A 15,322-nucleotide genomic window follows, 5' to 3' on the forward strand; every position below is an offset into this window, starting at 1 on the left:
CATAGTTGTTCTTATTAACGGTTGACGGTTTTGGTTCCCAAATTGTGCCTAAAAACTCTTTCAAATGCCTCCCGCAGGGTGGTATTTTAAGCAAATTTATTAACAGAAAAGTTTTTTTACGGGAAATAATTTTTTTCTTCTAGTTTTACTGAAATTTGTATTATACATCCATTTGTATTATGCATACCATACATCCTTTTATGTTGGCAATGTAGGGTATTTAGTTAGAAAATTAACTTTTCTATTGGTTAGCAATTATGGACAACAATGAAACAGTATAGCTTTTATTTTTAAAAAGTTACTCTTTATTCAAAAACATTTAGTTATTAAGAAGTACTTCTTAATTGTGATAAATAAGAAAAACAAAAATTACTAAGGAATTTTATTTTAATTAGCGCAAACGTACTTTTATATTGAACCCTCTCCTTTCCCCATTACGCTTTTGTTTACTCTTTGAAGATCCCTCCTCCTCCATATGAGCGTATGTATTTTTTTCAGTGGTTGTATTAAAATCTTTTCAATTGTTTTGGATTTTGTTTACAACGTGTTGTGGTTTCAAAAAAATATGTTAGTTTTTGGATTTAACTTGAAATTAGTTTTAAAAATGACAAAAATAGAAGACGTAAGAGAAAAAATTATGCACAAATATTTACAAAATCCTAATTGTAGCTACAACTCGATAGCAAAATTGTTGCAAATACGTTCATACACCGTTAGTCGTGTTATTCAACGCTTTCCTCTAACAAAATCGATCAAACGCAAATCTGGTGGTGGAAGAAAGGAAGATATAAAGCTAGTTAGAAAACTGGTTAACAGTTTTAAGAATAACCCAAGCCTTTCACTAAGGGAACGCGCAAAAATATATGGATTTTCTCATAGTTTTGTAGCAAAAGCTAGAAACAAACATTGTTTTCATTCTTTCAAAGCACAAAAAGTGCCCAACCGTTCTGAAACTCAACAAAAAAGTGCAAGAACCCGCGGTGAAAAGTTGTATGACAATTTTATTTCTAAAAATTTCTGTATTATTGAAGACGATGAAACTTATATCAAGTACGATCATCAATAAATTCCTGGTGCTGTTTATTATGTTGCCAAATATAGAGGAAAAGCAGATGAGAAATTTAAATACACAAAACATGACAAGTTCGCTAAAAAAGCTTTGATTTGGCAAGCTATTTGCAGTTGTGGCAAAAAATCAGCATCTTGTATTTCTCAGTCCACACTTTCTGGTCAAATTAATGTTAAAGAATGTTTACAAAAACGCCTTTTACCTCTCATTAAATCACACAACAACAGACCTGTGTTCTGGCCTGATTTAGCTTCAATTCATTATTGTAAACTAACTATGGAATGGTATAAAAAGAATAATGTGAAATTTGTTCCTAAAACAAAAAATCCTCCAAACTGCCCAGAATTGAGAGTTATTGAAAAGTACTGGATTATTATTAAAAGAAAAAAACAAAAAAACTTTGCAGAAACATTAAAGATATTAAAATATCATTTAAAAAAGCATCAAAAAGTTTTGATTCTTATTCTGTGCGCAAGCTTATGGGTACCACTGAAGCAAAAGCTCGAAATTTTATTAGATTCCCAGAGGAATAATTAATTTTTTTTTTAATGTTTGATCTTCTTATATTATTGTATTAAAATTATTACTTGGTTCGAAATAAAAATTGAGGAGTACTTTTTTTTAGTTGTTTTTCTACTTTCACATCTATTTCGTGTACACTAGGGTGGAGTGAATTTTAGTTTTTTTTACAATTCGTTTAGCCTGGGTGTGCAAAAGTTGTCTATTCATTTCAGAAATACTCTGGAAAAATATCAATGCTCTAGGAAATTATCTTGAGGTTCCTCAAGACCTTTAAAATTTTAATGGGTCCCTAATATTATGTAAAAAATTTTTTTTCAAAAGTATGTTATGTTGGGTCTCAAAAGAAGCAAAATTTTATAAAAATTTCAAAAATAACAATTATTTTATAAAAAAATTATTATTTAAGATTTTTTCGAAATTATAATTTAAAAAAATAAACTTTTTTCATTTTTAGTTTTAAAAGGTCATTTTTTCTGCAATAAACTATAAAAAAACAATTTTTTTTTTAAATAATGTTATTTTTGAAATTTTTATAAAATTTTGCTTCTTTTGAGACCCAACATGACATACTTTTGAAAAACTTTTTTTTACATAATATTAGGGACCCATTAAAATTTTAAAGGTCTTGAGGAACCTCAAGATAATTTCCTTGAGCATTGATATTTTTTCAGAGTATTTCTGAAATGAATAGACAACTTTTGCACACCCAGGCTAAACGAATTGTAAAAAAAACTAAAATTCACTCCACCCTAGTGTACACGCTTTAGACTGAAATTTTGGTCAAACGTTAAGTAGTATATGACGCGTCTAATGAAATGTTTTTATAAGATTTATTTATAATGCAAAACCAAAAAGAAAATTTTAAATTTCAAAATTAGCAATTAATTTATTTTTCATTAGTTTTTTTACTTTCAAAGTGTTTTAATTAAGTGTATAAATACTTTTAAACATTAGAAACGCGAAAAAGTATAACATTTTAGATAAATAATTTCTTTTTGTATTTTATCTCGTTTATTTTAAAAAAACATAAAACTTTGATTATAGAAATACAAGAGTTGTTTCTAGTTTTAGAAATATAAGTTAACAATGTAAAATATAATATAAAATATAAGTCTTTCTCAAGCTCCTGCACATTTCTAGTGAAAAAACACAGAAGAGTATGAATTACATCCTAATTTGTAACTAATCAAGAGCATTTTTGGCATAATGACTCACTTAGGTTCGGGAAGTTATAGCATAACTCCTCAGTTTTACTATAGAGTATTACTTATTATTTAAGTATAAAAGTTTCGGTAACTATCATTACACCTGGAGAGTGAGTTTACAAAACTATGTAGCAGATATGTAGGTTGAGACTCATATTTAACTGTCTTGGTCTTGAAGCCTAAAGTCTTGGTCTTAGTCTTGGTCTTAAAAGCCTTGAGTATTAGTCTTGGTCTTGGTCTCGGACCTCTACTGCCTTTAACTTTCTTGATTCTTACAAAAAATATCAACTCGATGAATGGATTTGTTATTAATAACAAACCGTAGATCGCCGCAACTTCCTGCTCTCAATGAAAGTTCGTCGCGTCGGTTTGACAAGGTTCAAACTGAAATTTTTTATGTTAGGAGAATTTAAAAAAAAGTCTTTTAATTCTTTTTTAATATTTAATTAAAATTATTTATATTACTATTTTTTTTATTTATTTATATATTCTTTTTTGATTGATTTATAAAAATGCATAAATAAATAAAAAATAAATGTATAAGTATTTTTATTAAGACATTAGAAAAAAGAAAAAAGGATTTATTAGGTATTCTCCTAATTAAAAAAAAAATCAGTTTTCAAACCAGCGAGTGGTATCTAGAAAGTCGTGTCATCTTTTTCTTTACGAATACATTTCTTAAACTGTAAAAATGGTTGATAAATTTCCCGCAATCATTAAATTTGGTTATTGTAACTTTCGTGAAAGCCAGAAAGTAATATAGGTGAATTTAAGTTAAAAACTCATGTTAAGTGTAATATTTGTAAAGAACCAATAACAGAAACTAAAGGTACAACTTCTAGTTACACAAGGTATGTTAGTGTTTGCTGTTTGGTATGCCATATTGGCAATATGGCATACCAAGCAGCAATAAATAATATAAAGATAAATATTTTTAAAAAAAAGAGTCTTTTTTGATAATAGGGTGTTTGAATCCATCACCCTTACATCCACCTAAAGACAATAATGAAACTTCTATATTTGACTGTAATCTGATAGCTATTTACAAAACATCTTGTATATAAAAATTTACATTTTCATTAAAAAAACATGTTTTTATAAATATAGTTAGTCTTTATTGCCGGTATGGATAGTGGTTTTGTGCCCCTCATGCTCCCAGATGCGCCCGTAATCTAGAAACCTGTATAAATTTGTAGATAACTCTTATATCTATCTTTTGATACCAAGATATAAATTTTGGATAAGAATTGATTAAGTTATAATAGTTTTAGTTAATAAAAACTTTATTTTGACCTCAGTTTCTTCAACAAATCCTAATATCAAAAAATCGGTACTTAAAACGTCATAACTGTAGGGTGGTTCGATATTGCTCTTTTTAATGATATATAACAACCTAGAATTTGATGAATTTAAAAATTTCATGTAACATACCTAATGTTTATGTTCTTAAGGTGGTATTCTATTTTGATAACTTTAATAATTGTTTTTTGTATAATACACTTGTATGATACACTTGTATAATACACTTGTATGATACGCTTGTAGGATACACTTGTATGATACACTTCTAAGTTTTTCTTAAGTAATTTTAACTCATGGTAATTTTTTATTACCATGAGTTAAAATTATTTTTTTTTTTTTTTAAGTTTGATAATAATTATGGAAAAAATAATTTCAAAAACAAGCAAACAAAAAAAAACACGCGCTCACAAAAATGGAAAAAGTTAAAGAAAATCTTTAGGCAACATTCATGTTAATAAAGTTGTGGGAAAAAGTGAATAAACGGGTTGTGACATTTATTAATTTTGAAGGAACGTCAATGGCAGTTTTTTTATTTTAAAAAAATTAATTTTTCTTTCCGTTTTTTAAAAAAGTTAAAAGCGAACTATTTCATTACGTAAAAAAGTGCATAAGTTTCACAACCATAAATTTAAATCTGTAAAACAACTAAAAATCTAGCTTATTTTTAAATTTAGAAAAAAGGAAAAGTGCTTTTGTTTGAAAGTATTCGATAGAAATTCTAAAGAATTTTTATTAATTCTATTCTTTAATAAAGATAAACAATATTTTGTTTATTTAAAAAAAAAATTACTTTGTTTTTCTAAGTAAATCTACTTTTGCGCATTCATTGCAGTTGTGTGTAAAAGATGGAATAACTCATCTGAAAACAGCATTTGGCTAACAGTTTATTAGCCAAATGCTCAAAGCTGACAAATTTAACACATCAAAGCACTCTTTTCCGTAGAAATTTTGAATCAAAATTTGGAAAAGGACGCTTTATACCAAAAACCAATGCTACAAGGTGAAAAGGCATGTATTCAGCTGTCCAGTATTATCAGATTGGATCTTGTAAAACTTTCGGATTTCTCAAGGGAGACCATAGTAATCTTATCTTGACACAACGTGAGATAGCAATGCTGCTTGAACTAGTAGAAGTCCTTTAGCCTTTTGCAGAGGCTACAAATTTCTTGCAGGGTGATAGTTATCTCACAATAGGATGTGCTGTGCCTTCAATTGTTGGTCTGCATAAGTGTCTTAACACACTCAGTTCATCTGTTTTTTTTGAACTATTAAGTTGTTGTTGAATGGATAGAAACGGTGGTTTGTAGATTATAACGGTGGTTCGTGGATTATAACCGTGGTTCGTAGATTATAACGGAATTATTAGAGTATATTCTAATAATTCCGTTCTAACTTGTCAGTTTAAAATAGATTTCATTGTTGATTTCATTGAAATATTGATTTGTCAGCTCTCATAACAACAGAGGTTTCGGCCATTATAGTCAAGTCGCAAATCGCAATTTTCACTCAAGATTTTTGGCACAAACAACAGAAAAGAAGGAGACGCAAGATCAGCTGGACCAAAATTACTACCACTATTGCCACAGCTTTCATGGAAAAAATAGTTTCAATTGCATCAAGCACATATGGAGAAAAGGCATGGTTAAAAGCACAATCTGCCGAATATTGCATTATTATGAATCCTCTGCTAAAGAAGCTTTTCTGTATTCCAGCATCTTCTGCACCAGTCGAGCGCGTATTCAGCCAGGGTGGTTTAATTATGCGACCAAATCGTGCCAGCTAGGGTGATGAGATGTTGTCGTCTCTTTTATATTTGAAATATAATAGTGATGCGTAAACCACGATTTTTGACAATGTGTAGTTTGTTTCTACTAGGATTAATTAACGTGTTATTTAAATTGTGAAATCAAGTGGTACAAACTTGTCTGTTTAACTTTTTACATAAAGTACTTAAATAAAAGTATGTAAACGTTACTTGAACGAGTCATTTCAGAAACAACTTAAGTTAAAAAAAAACCCGGGGTGAATATGGCTCAATATGAATTTGAAATATCAGCCACAATTACGCTGATTCTCCTTAAAATAAAGAGATAGTTTATACAAAATAATATATCATTGTCTCAAGTAAAATCAGTGAAATTGTGTAGGGGTTGCAGCTGATACTTCAGATTCATCTTTAGCCATATTCAAACCTTTTAAACAAAGCTTCTTTTTTACTTGTTGTTTCTGAAATGACCCGTTCACTTTTTTTTTGGTAACTATAGTATGTGGCTACTGGTCTAGCATGTCTGCTATATATTTTTAGACATTTTTTATTGGTACTTTATGTTTTTAGCAATACAACAAAAGTTATGTATTAAATATTGTTATTATATTATTGTTAGTTTTCTGTTTTTATTAAATATCTTTTGTAGACTGCAATTATACCATACATGCGTAACTACGTTTTATTATAATATAATATTTATGAATGCTAAATAATTACACCAACTAAGATCTAATAGTATTCAAAATTTGTTTCAAATATCTTCACTTCCAACAAGGCTGCAAGCAACCATAGATAAGCCTAGAGATAGGATGAAGTTTATAAAGAAAGATAACGGTTAACAAACGTCTTAAAAGATTGCAAATAATATGAATCAGGAAAGCAAGATGAAGGTAGCGAATTCCAAAGAACTGATATTAGAGAAAAAAAACTAGACGAATAAGAACTTTTGGAGCACTTAGGAACAATCACATGAAAAGGATGAAACTTAATTAAATGAAGAGTAACACGAGAATGAATTTTAGTAAATGGCACAAGAGATGCTAGCTCTTTAGAGCAGCACCCATAAAAGTATTTATTGAAAAAAGAAAGAGAAGGAACATTAGAACGATGTGACAATGGTTGAAAGTTGGCTGCAAGAGCAGGTCCAACTATGTTTACAATGCGTTTTTGCACCTTATCTAAAAGATAAAAACAATCATTTGAAGATCCGTTCCAGATAAAGCATACAAGATAGTAATCTATACAATGACAAATTTGAGATTCATATGGATAAAGAATCGAATCTGAAGTAAGAATGTGGTGAGCACGATAAAGAAATGCAACCTGAGCAAATGTTCATTTTGCAATAGATTTGATATATAGTTTCCAAGAAATATTAGAAGTAAGAGTTAATTCTAGAAAACGAATAGTAGATGACTCATTGAATACATTACCGTTCATAAATATAGGAAGATCTAGATTATTGCAATAACAATTAGTTGAATAAATTGAGTTTTATCTGAGTTAAAGTTCACCAGCCACTAAGAGCCCCGTGCCGTAGCAGAAGTGAGATTCTTTTTAAGCACAAATGCCCCCTCAATAAGTGTTGGCTTTTTATCAAAAATTAATGGTAGTATCGTCAGCCAACAATGCCATCTTAAATGAGAGAATTTCTGGGAGATTGTTAATGTAAATTGATAAAAAAAATTCGGCCGTTGTTGAAACCTTGAGGAACACTTGAAGTTACAGGAAATGAAGAAGAGTGCTGTCCATCGAGAACAACGTTTATACTACGATTGGCGAGGAAGGATTCAATAATCTTAATAATGTTATCTGATACACCGTAAAAAGAGAGCTTATGGAGAAGACCAACATACCAAATTCTATTAACGGCTTTAGAAATATTGAGAGCGATAGACCTAACCTCTCCTTATTTATCTAATGCACGATAAAACCTTTCGGTTATTATTGCTAACAAATCAGCAGTAGAGCGAGAAGATTGAAATCAATATGAATGATTAGAAAGTAAGTTAATATATTCAAGATTCTGATAAGCACTTGTTAAATAGTTTTGAAAGTATAGACAACAGCTCCGGAGAGCACTTCTGCAAGACCATAACAGGTATGTTTTCTAGACCACAAGCTGTAGAAAATTCTAAGCAGGAAATTAATTTAGATATAGAAGCTGGAGTGATACGAATGTCAAATAATGGATCAACCTGTTTGTCGGCTATATCAGGTAGGATGTGATTAGACCTTACATTATTATTGACCTTACAAAAGCTTTCAATACGTTCAACCATAAAATTCTAGTTAAAATTATGAAAAAATATGGTATAAAAAACAAAACTATTAAATGGTTCACCAGTTATTTAAATAATAGACAACAATGTGTCATAATCGACGATACTTCTAATTCAAAGCTATTAAAAATAAAATGTGGTGTTCTACAGGGATCAATTCTTGCCCCTTTCTTGTTCCTTATATACATTAATGACCTTCTTAAAGCCTCTACAAATATTGATTACATAATGTTTGCAGATGCTACAAATCTGTTTTATTCATCTTCTTCTATCGATGACCTTTTTGACAAAGTCAACCTTGAGCTTCAACAACTTAAAACATGGTTCAGTGCTAATAAGTTATCAATAAACGTACAAAAAACAAAATATATTTTGTTTCATTCAAAGCAACAAAAAAAGGCACTATCAGTTTTTCCCTCTCTAAATATCGATTTCAACAATATTGAAAGAACCCAAACAATTCAATTTCTCGGAGTGGTTAAAGACAAAAATGTTTCATGGACAGCCCAAATAAAGGCCATCAACATTCAAATATCTAAAAATCTGGTTTACTTTTTAAAGCTAGATCATTTTTACCACAAAAAAACATTTTTACTTTTCGTTTATACATAGTCATCTTACATATGCTAACATTGCTTGGGGAAGCTTACGCAAGACAAAATTAATGTCTCTTTATCGACGGCAGAAACATGCTTCTAGAATTATATATCATAAAAACAAACATACACATGCTAAACCTCTATTAAAAGCGCTAAACATTTATCAAATCAATATCTATGCTAATATACTATTTATGCTAAGATATAAAATGGGATTAGTACCTTTACGTTTTACAAAAAACTTCTTTTATTCAATTACCAATAAGTTTTACACTAGAGCAACTGGTAACTTTATCGTACCCCGAAAAAAAACAAAAAACTCGGATTTATATATATATATATATCTAATAATCCTAAAAATAAATAAATAAAACAAAAAGCAAAAAAAAAATTACACACACAAATTATAATACAACTAGAAAATCATTGAAATTTATGAATTTTAATTATTTTTTAAAATCATGGAATTCTGTACTTTTGACTTTTTATTAAAAGGTTGCTCATTACATGCTTTTTACTTATGATAAAAAAAAGGTTTGCATGTTTGTCATAACAAGGATTTTTTCTTTTGTTAGTCTGTACATGATCTATGTCAAGAAAATAAAAAACGTTTATCAATATTGATAATTATATTAAATAATGCTTTTATGTTTTTATATTAACAATCAGTATTAATTTTATGAGTTAATGCGTGCGTGTGTGTATATACACATACATATAAATGTGTGTGCGCGCATGTGTGTGTGTATGTTTAAACTTAAATTGATAATGATAATTTGCTATGTAATTATTACTAAGCAAATTATTTTTTCAAGTTTCATTTGAAGACCATCATATTGGCTTTTTATTATGACTCCATCATCATATTGGCTTTTTATTATGATCATCATATTAGCTTTTTATTATGACTCCATGAGCTTTTTTAGGATATAATTATTATTACATTGTAATATTGATCTTTTGAACAATGTTATTTAAGAAACCTATAATTCTAATCGGGAATTTTTTAAAATAATGTCAAAATAGTATAAAAAAAGAAGATTAATTTTATAAGTAGTTTGCGAAATAAATTAAGAGCAATCAGTTACTGACAACATTTGGATATTTAAAACAACGTATTTATTTGTTTTTAAATGTTATACTACCAGGGCACCCCACAATCCTCTGTAAACAAATTACATGATTTTAAGCGAGTCGACAGCGCTTGCTTTTGACTTCTAAAACCGATTTTTTTTCCCAATATAAAGTTTATCTTGGGAAAAAAAATTTATTAACGATATAAAATGGATGACATGGATATAACTCGTGTTTTAATCTCGATTTCTATTGCATGATTTTTATTGTTGATATCTGTTAGATCTCGCTATATATAAAACAGAGAGAAGTCATATGCAAAAGATGCAATAGATATAACTCGCGCTGTACTTTTGACTTCTATTGCACGATTTGTTCTTTTGATATGTTAGATGCTGCAATATAAAAAATAGCTACTAGTTATTTCTTTCAATAGCGATATAACAGATATCAGATATACAATTCACGTAGTATTTTTGACTTCTATTGTTTGATTTGCTCTTTTGATATCTTTACTTTAATAGCTGTACTTTTGACTTATATTATGATTTGTATTTTTTATAGCTGTACTATTGATTTCTATTACATGATTTGTACTTTTGATGAATGTACTTATGGTTTCTATTATACGATTTGTACTTTTGATGGTTAAACTTTTGGTTTATTATACTATTTGTATTTTTAATAGCAGTACTTTTGACTTGTATTACATGATTTGTACTTTTGGTGACTGTACTTTTGGCTTCTATTATGTGATTTGTATTTTTAATAGCTGTACTTTTGACTTTTTTTACATCATTTGCACTTTGATGGCTGTTCTTTTGGCTTTTATCGCATAATTTGTTCTTTTGATAGCTGTACTTTAATAGATGTATTTTTAACATCTATTACATGATTTGTACTTTAGATATCTGCTTTATATTGCAATATATAAAACAGAAAAAAGCTATGTCTTTCATTAGCAAAATAGAAAATGTCAGAGATTCAACTCACGCTATTCATTTGATTGCACTGTTGATATACAAAATTTTGTAAAATCTTTGTTAAAAAAAAAAAAAGTAACCTAACTCTGTAAATTAGGCCATAAAAGCCAAATCACTTACAATGAGTATAACAAAAATTATTATTTTCAATAGGTCGGGTGAATAAAAATGAGCAATTGCTTTTACTCAGTAATTGCTCAGCTTTACGTAAATAAAAGCTTAAGCAAAATTGTTGAAGTTAAGTAAAGCTGACCAACTACTGAGTAAAAAGAGCAATTGCTCATTTTTATTCACCCAGCCTAATATGAATAGCTGTAATGTGACGAACAGCATTAACTAGTTTTTTAATGTTACTAAAAAACAAAAGTATTACCTTGCGTTGAATTAAAGCTCTTTTGCTAAACTGTTGGCTTATGCTTAATAAAGTAAATTTAAAAATCATCAAAATTTACTAAATAAAAATCATTTTTCCACAGTAGGGAAACTTTAACAAATTAGTCGAATGGCAGAACTAAAGAAATTAAAAAAAAATTTATAAAAAACAAACAATAAAAACAATAAAAATGTCTAAATCTTTAAAGGTTTTTAACCAAAGTTTCTAATTACAAAAGTAATAAATATTTAAACACAATGATTCTTTTTTGTTTTAAACAAGACTGAAGATGAAGGCTATAGAGCATGATAACAATTAACAGAACATTCAAAAGATTGAGAGCACTTAAGAACAGACACAGTATAAGGACGAGGCTTAATTGAATGACAAGGAACACGGAGTAAATTTTAGTAGATGGCACCAGAGACCCTAGCTCTTTAGAGCAACTACTATTGTACTATTTTTAGGGATGATTAAAAGACATCATTGGAAGATCCTCAACAGATACTACAACAGTTTTCCATACAAAGACATATTAGAGATTTATAGAGATAAAGAATAGAACCCGGAGTAAGATATCTGAAGCATGAAAGAGATGCTAATTTTGTAATGGATTTGATATGTGGTTTCTAAGAAAGATCAGAAGTAAGAGATAATCCTAGAAAACACAATCTAGGTGGCTGATCGTTACCATTCATAGATAAAAAATAATCCAGATTATTGCTATAACAATTAGCTAAAAATAAGTTTTATCTGAGTTAAAGATCACCAACCAATGAGAGTGCCATTCCATATCAGGAGTGAAATCAGAAGCTCAAATGCCCCCTCCAAGCAATCAGAGTGTTGACTTCTAATAAAGACAAAAATCAATAGTGGTATCATCAGAAAATGATGTCACCTTAGATGTGAAAATTTCTTATAGATCATCATTGAAAACTATAAGAAAAATTGAGGGCCAAGGATAGAACCTTGAGTCAACCCTGACGTTACTTTAGAGGAAGAAGTCAAAAGTACAACATGAGTTCTATATCACTATTGAAATATATAGCTGAATATATAGAATGTATAAAATAATTAAATTAATGAAATATAGCAATAAATTAGAGCTTTAGAATATAGCAATAGATTAGAACTTTTCTTAAAATGAACGTTTCAGAAAATTCTACAATTCATATTCATAATGATGGTAAAATAAATACTACAGCAATATTGTGACATTTACAAAAGACGTCCTCTTATGACTACAACTTCATAACATACCGCTGCTACGCTAACTATAATTACGGCAACCGTTTTAGATTTGAAAACGAGGCGTACTTTTGACTTCTACTATATATTATTTGCTCAAAACAAAATGCTAAGAGACTTAATGCCAATTCTAAAGAAAACGTGTATAAAAGTGCAATAAAATAATACCTTAAGGGTTTATTCTCATCTGCTACCTTGAACGTTTGCCAGCTGGTGTTAATTAACAAAATAGGAATAACTAAAGATTCGACAACAAACTTGGAAAAAAGAAAAATAAAGCTTTCGAAATTATATATTTAAACAAAAAGTTTACATCTTGTAGATTATCTTGTCGAAAATAATGAAAATAATATTAACAAATGGCGCAAATAATATGTATAATTATCATAACAAAGAAATTCCTAAACTCTTTATTAGTTCTGATATAAATGAATGCAGCATTGCTGATTTTAATACTGGAAATAGCCATGATTTTATTGTTGATTTTTTGTACCATTTATTACTTTATTATATAAACATGAAAAATATAGTTTTGTCGCTTTAATGAATCTCAATTTTCTACTTTTATGACTATCTTGGACCAGCAAATTATCAACTTTCATATTTTAACTCAAGGAGTATGAAGGTTAAAACAAAGTTTTAATAGTTATATGTAAAAAAGCGTAAGCATGTATCAAATTTTATATCAGTGAGCATTAGTGATGTGGCTTCATTTCAGAAGTGTGGAATTATGGAGATTATTAACTTTGAAGTTTTCTTGTCTTTAAAAAGACTTGCTTTTACAGAAACAAACAACTATTTATACTGCATTATTTTTAAGTGTGTGAAAGTTGACAAAAGAAGTTTACAAAAGAAGTTGACAAAAGAAGTTGACAAAAGAAGTTGACAAAAGTTTACAAAAGAAGTTGACAAAAGAAGTTGACAAAAGAAGTTGACAAAAGTTGACAAAAGAAGTTGACAAAAGAAGTTGACAAAAGAAGTTGACAAAAGAAGTTGACAAAAGAAGTTGACAAAAGAAGTTCACAAAAGAAGTTGACAAAAGAAGTTGACAAAAGAAGAGGCTATGCGATCAAAAAGACTTGTAAAAAGCACGAGTTTATCTTGAACAATTCAATGAACATATTTATTTAGATTCAAATTAAAATAAACAATTCAATCAAAAGTTCGGATTATTTGATGAAGTGATGCTTTATTTATTGGCATAAGCATCTTAATTAGTTTATGTCACTTCATAATTGGTAAACTTTTAACAATGGTTGTGTGCTCGACAATCTTTGTAAAATTTCAATTTTGTTTTTACAAATTTAACTGTTTATTTTTTTTTGCTTATTGCAATTTTTTGTCAATGTGTATGTAAAGATTCCTTTGTGTCATTCTTATGCAAATGCTTATACAAGAAAAAGTAAATTTAAAAAGAATAAAAACCACTTTAAACAGATTTTTCAATTTAAGCTTTCTTAAAAATTATGGGTTAAAACGTATTCATAAATTTTTTTGTAAACATATACTTATTTTATTTGGTCGCAACTTTTAAAAAGAAATTTATAAACTTATTAACTAAATATATTTTTAATGTTTTCCTTTTAAAAATATCATTTTAACAGTTAATTTTTAGAGAGCTAGTTAATATTTTTCTTGTCAAATTCTTTTTGTTTAAGCGATTACTCCAGGTGCTTAATACGAAGGAAGGTTAACTAGTTGACTTTTGGGAAATATACCCACCCTGAGCGCATTAAGGGTTTATCAAATTCATTCGTTTATTAAACTTCACTTATTGCTAAAGAAAACTATTTACTGATAAAAATAAAAACTTGGAGAAATCAGGCTTTAAAATGTTAAATTTAAACTAACTGATCAAAATGAAACTTTCGTTGTAATCAACTCTTAAAAATTCACTAACACTAAACAAGAATTCAAAAAGTTATTGAGAGTTTGTATTGAAAACTGAATAACTTGTATTATACATTTTTGAGTTGTTTGTCCGCATTTCGATCCCAGAATCCTTAGTTTTAATTTATTTAATATATGCGTGACGAAAGCCAAACGGTACCCTATTGAAACTTAGTATTCAGTGTAGTTAAGGCAGTTTTAAAATATTGTAGCGTCTGTATGATATTTTGTTGACTATCGCATATTTCCGTTAAATGATCAGGTCTATGAGTTAAGAAAAAAATTAAAATGATAAATTTTGCGGTATCATAAAATATAAATGTTTATAGCAAAAAAAACCAGACCGAAGATTTTTTTTTTTTAAATCTTTTTAAAATCCCAATCGCTTGTCCAAATTTAAATAAGATTTTAAATAAATACGTTTTTTAGATAAAAAAAACATCATAGTTTAATAATATAATCTGTTCTTTGAGTTAAATATGTGTGCTGTTTTTTTTTTTATCAACTTCGAACTTAAGAATATGATAAAGTTTAAGTTGAAATACGTTGAGAATATTAAATTTAATAAATAGCAATTTAGTCTGTGAGAAGCGAATTCTTAAAGCATGTCTTTGTTTGCTAAGCAGTTTATTTAGTTACATTAGTACGTACTGTTATGATTATTGAGTACTGTTAAACAGCCGCGGTGCAGTAGTTCGAGTTCTGGCACAAGAACCAAGAGATCCAAATATCGATTCTATTTGCGACACTATTCTGATTTTACTATTTGCGACACTATTCCATTTTCACTATTCTTTTTTTATGTTTTCGACATTATTCCGATTTTACTATTTACGACACTATTCCTTTTATTATTTGCGACACTATTCCTATTCTTTGCGACATTAGGCCTTATTAATATATTCGACACTATTCCGAAATTCATTATTCGACATTTTTTTCTTCTTCTTGGTTTTATTGCATATTACTATTGGTCCCAAGAAGACTTAACGGTCTTGTCACAGAGC

The sequence above is a fragment of the Hydra vulgaris genome, chromosome 03, assembly GCF_038396675.1.
Source record: "Hydra vulgaris chromosome 03, alternate assembly HydraT2T_AEP".
In the NCBI taxonomy this organism is placed as follows: domain Eukaryota; kingdom Metazoa; phylum Cnidaria; class Hydrozoa; order Anthoathecata; family Hydridae; genus Hydra; species Hydra vulgaris.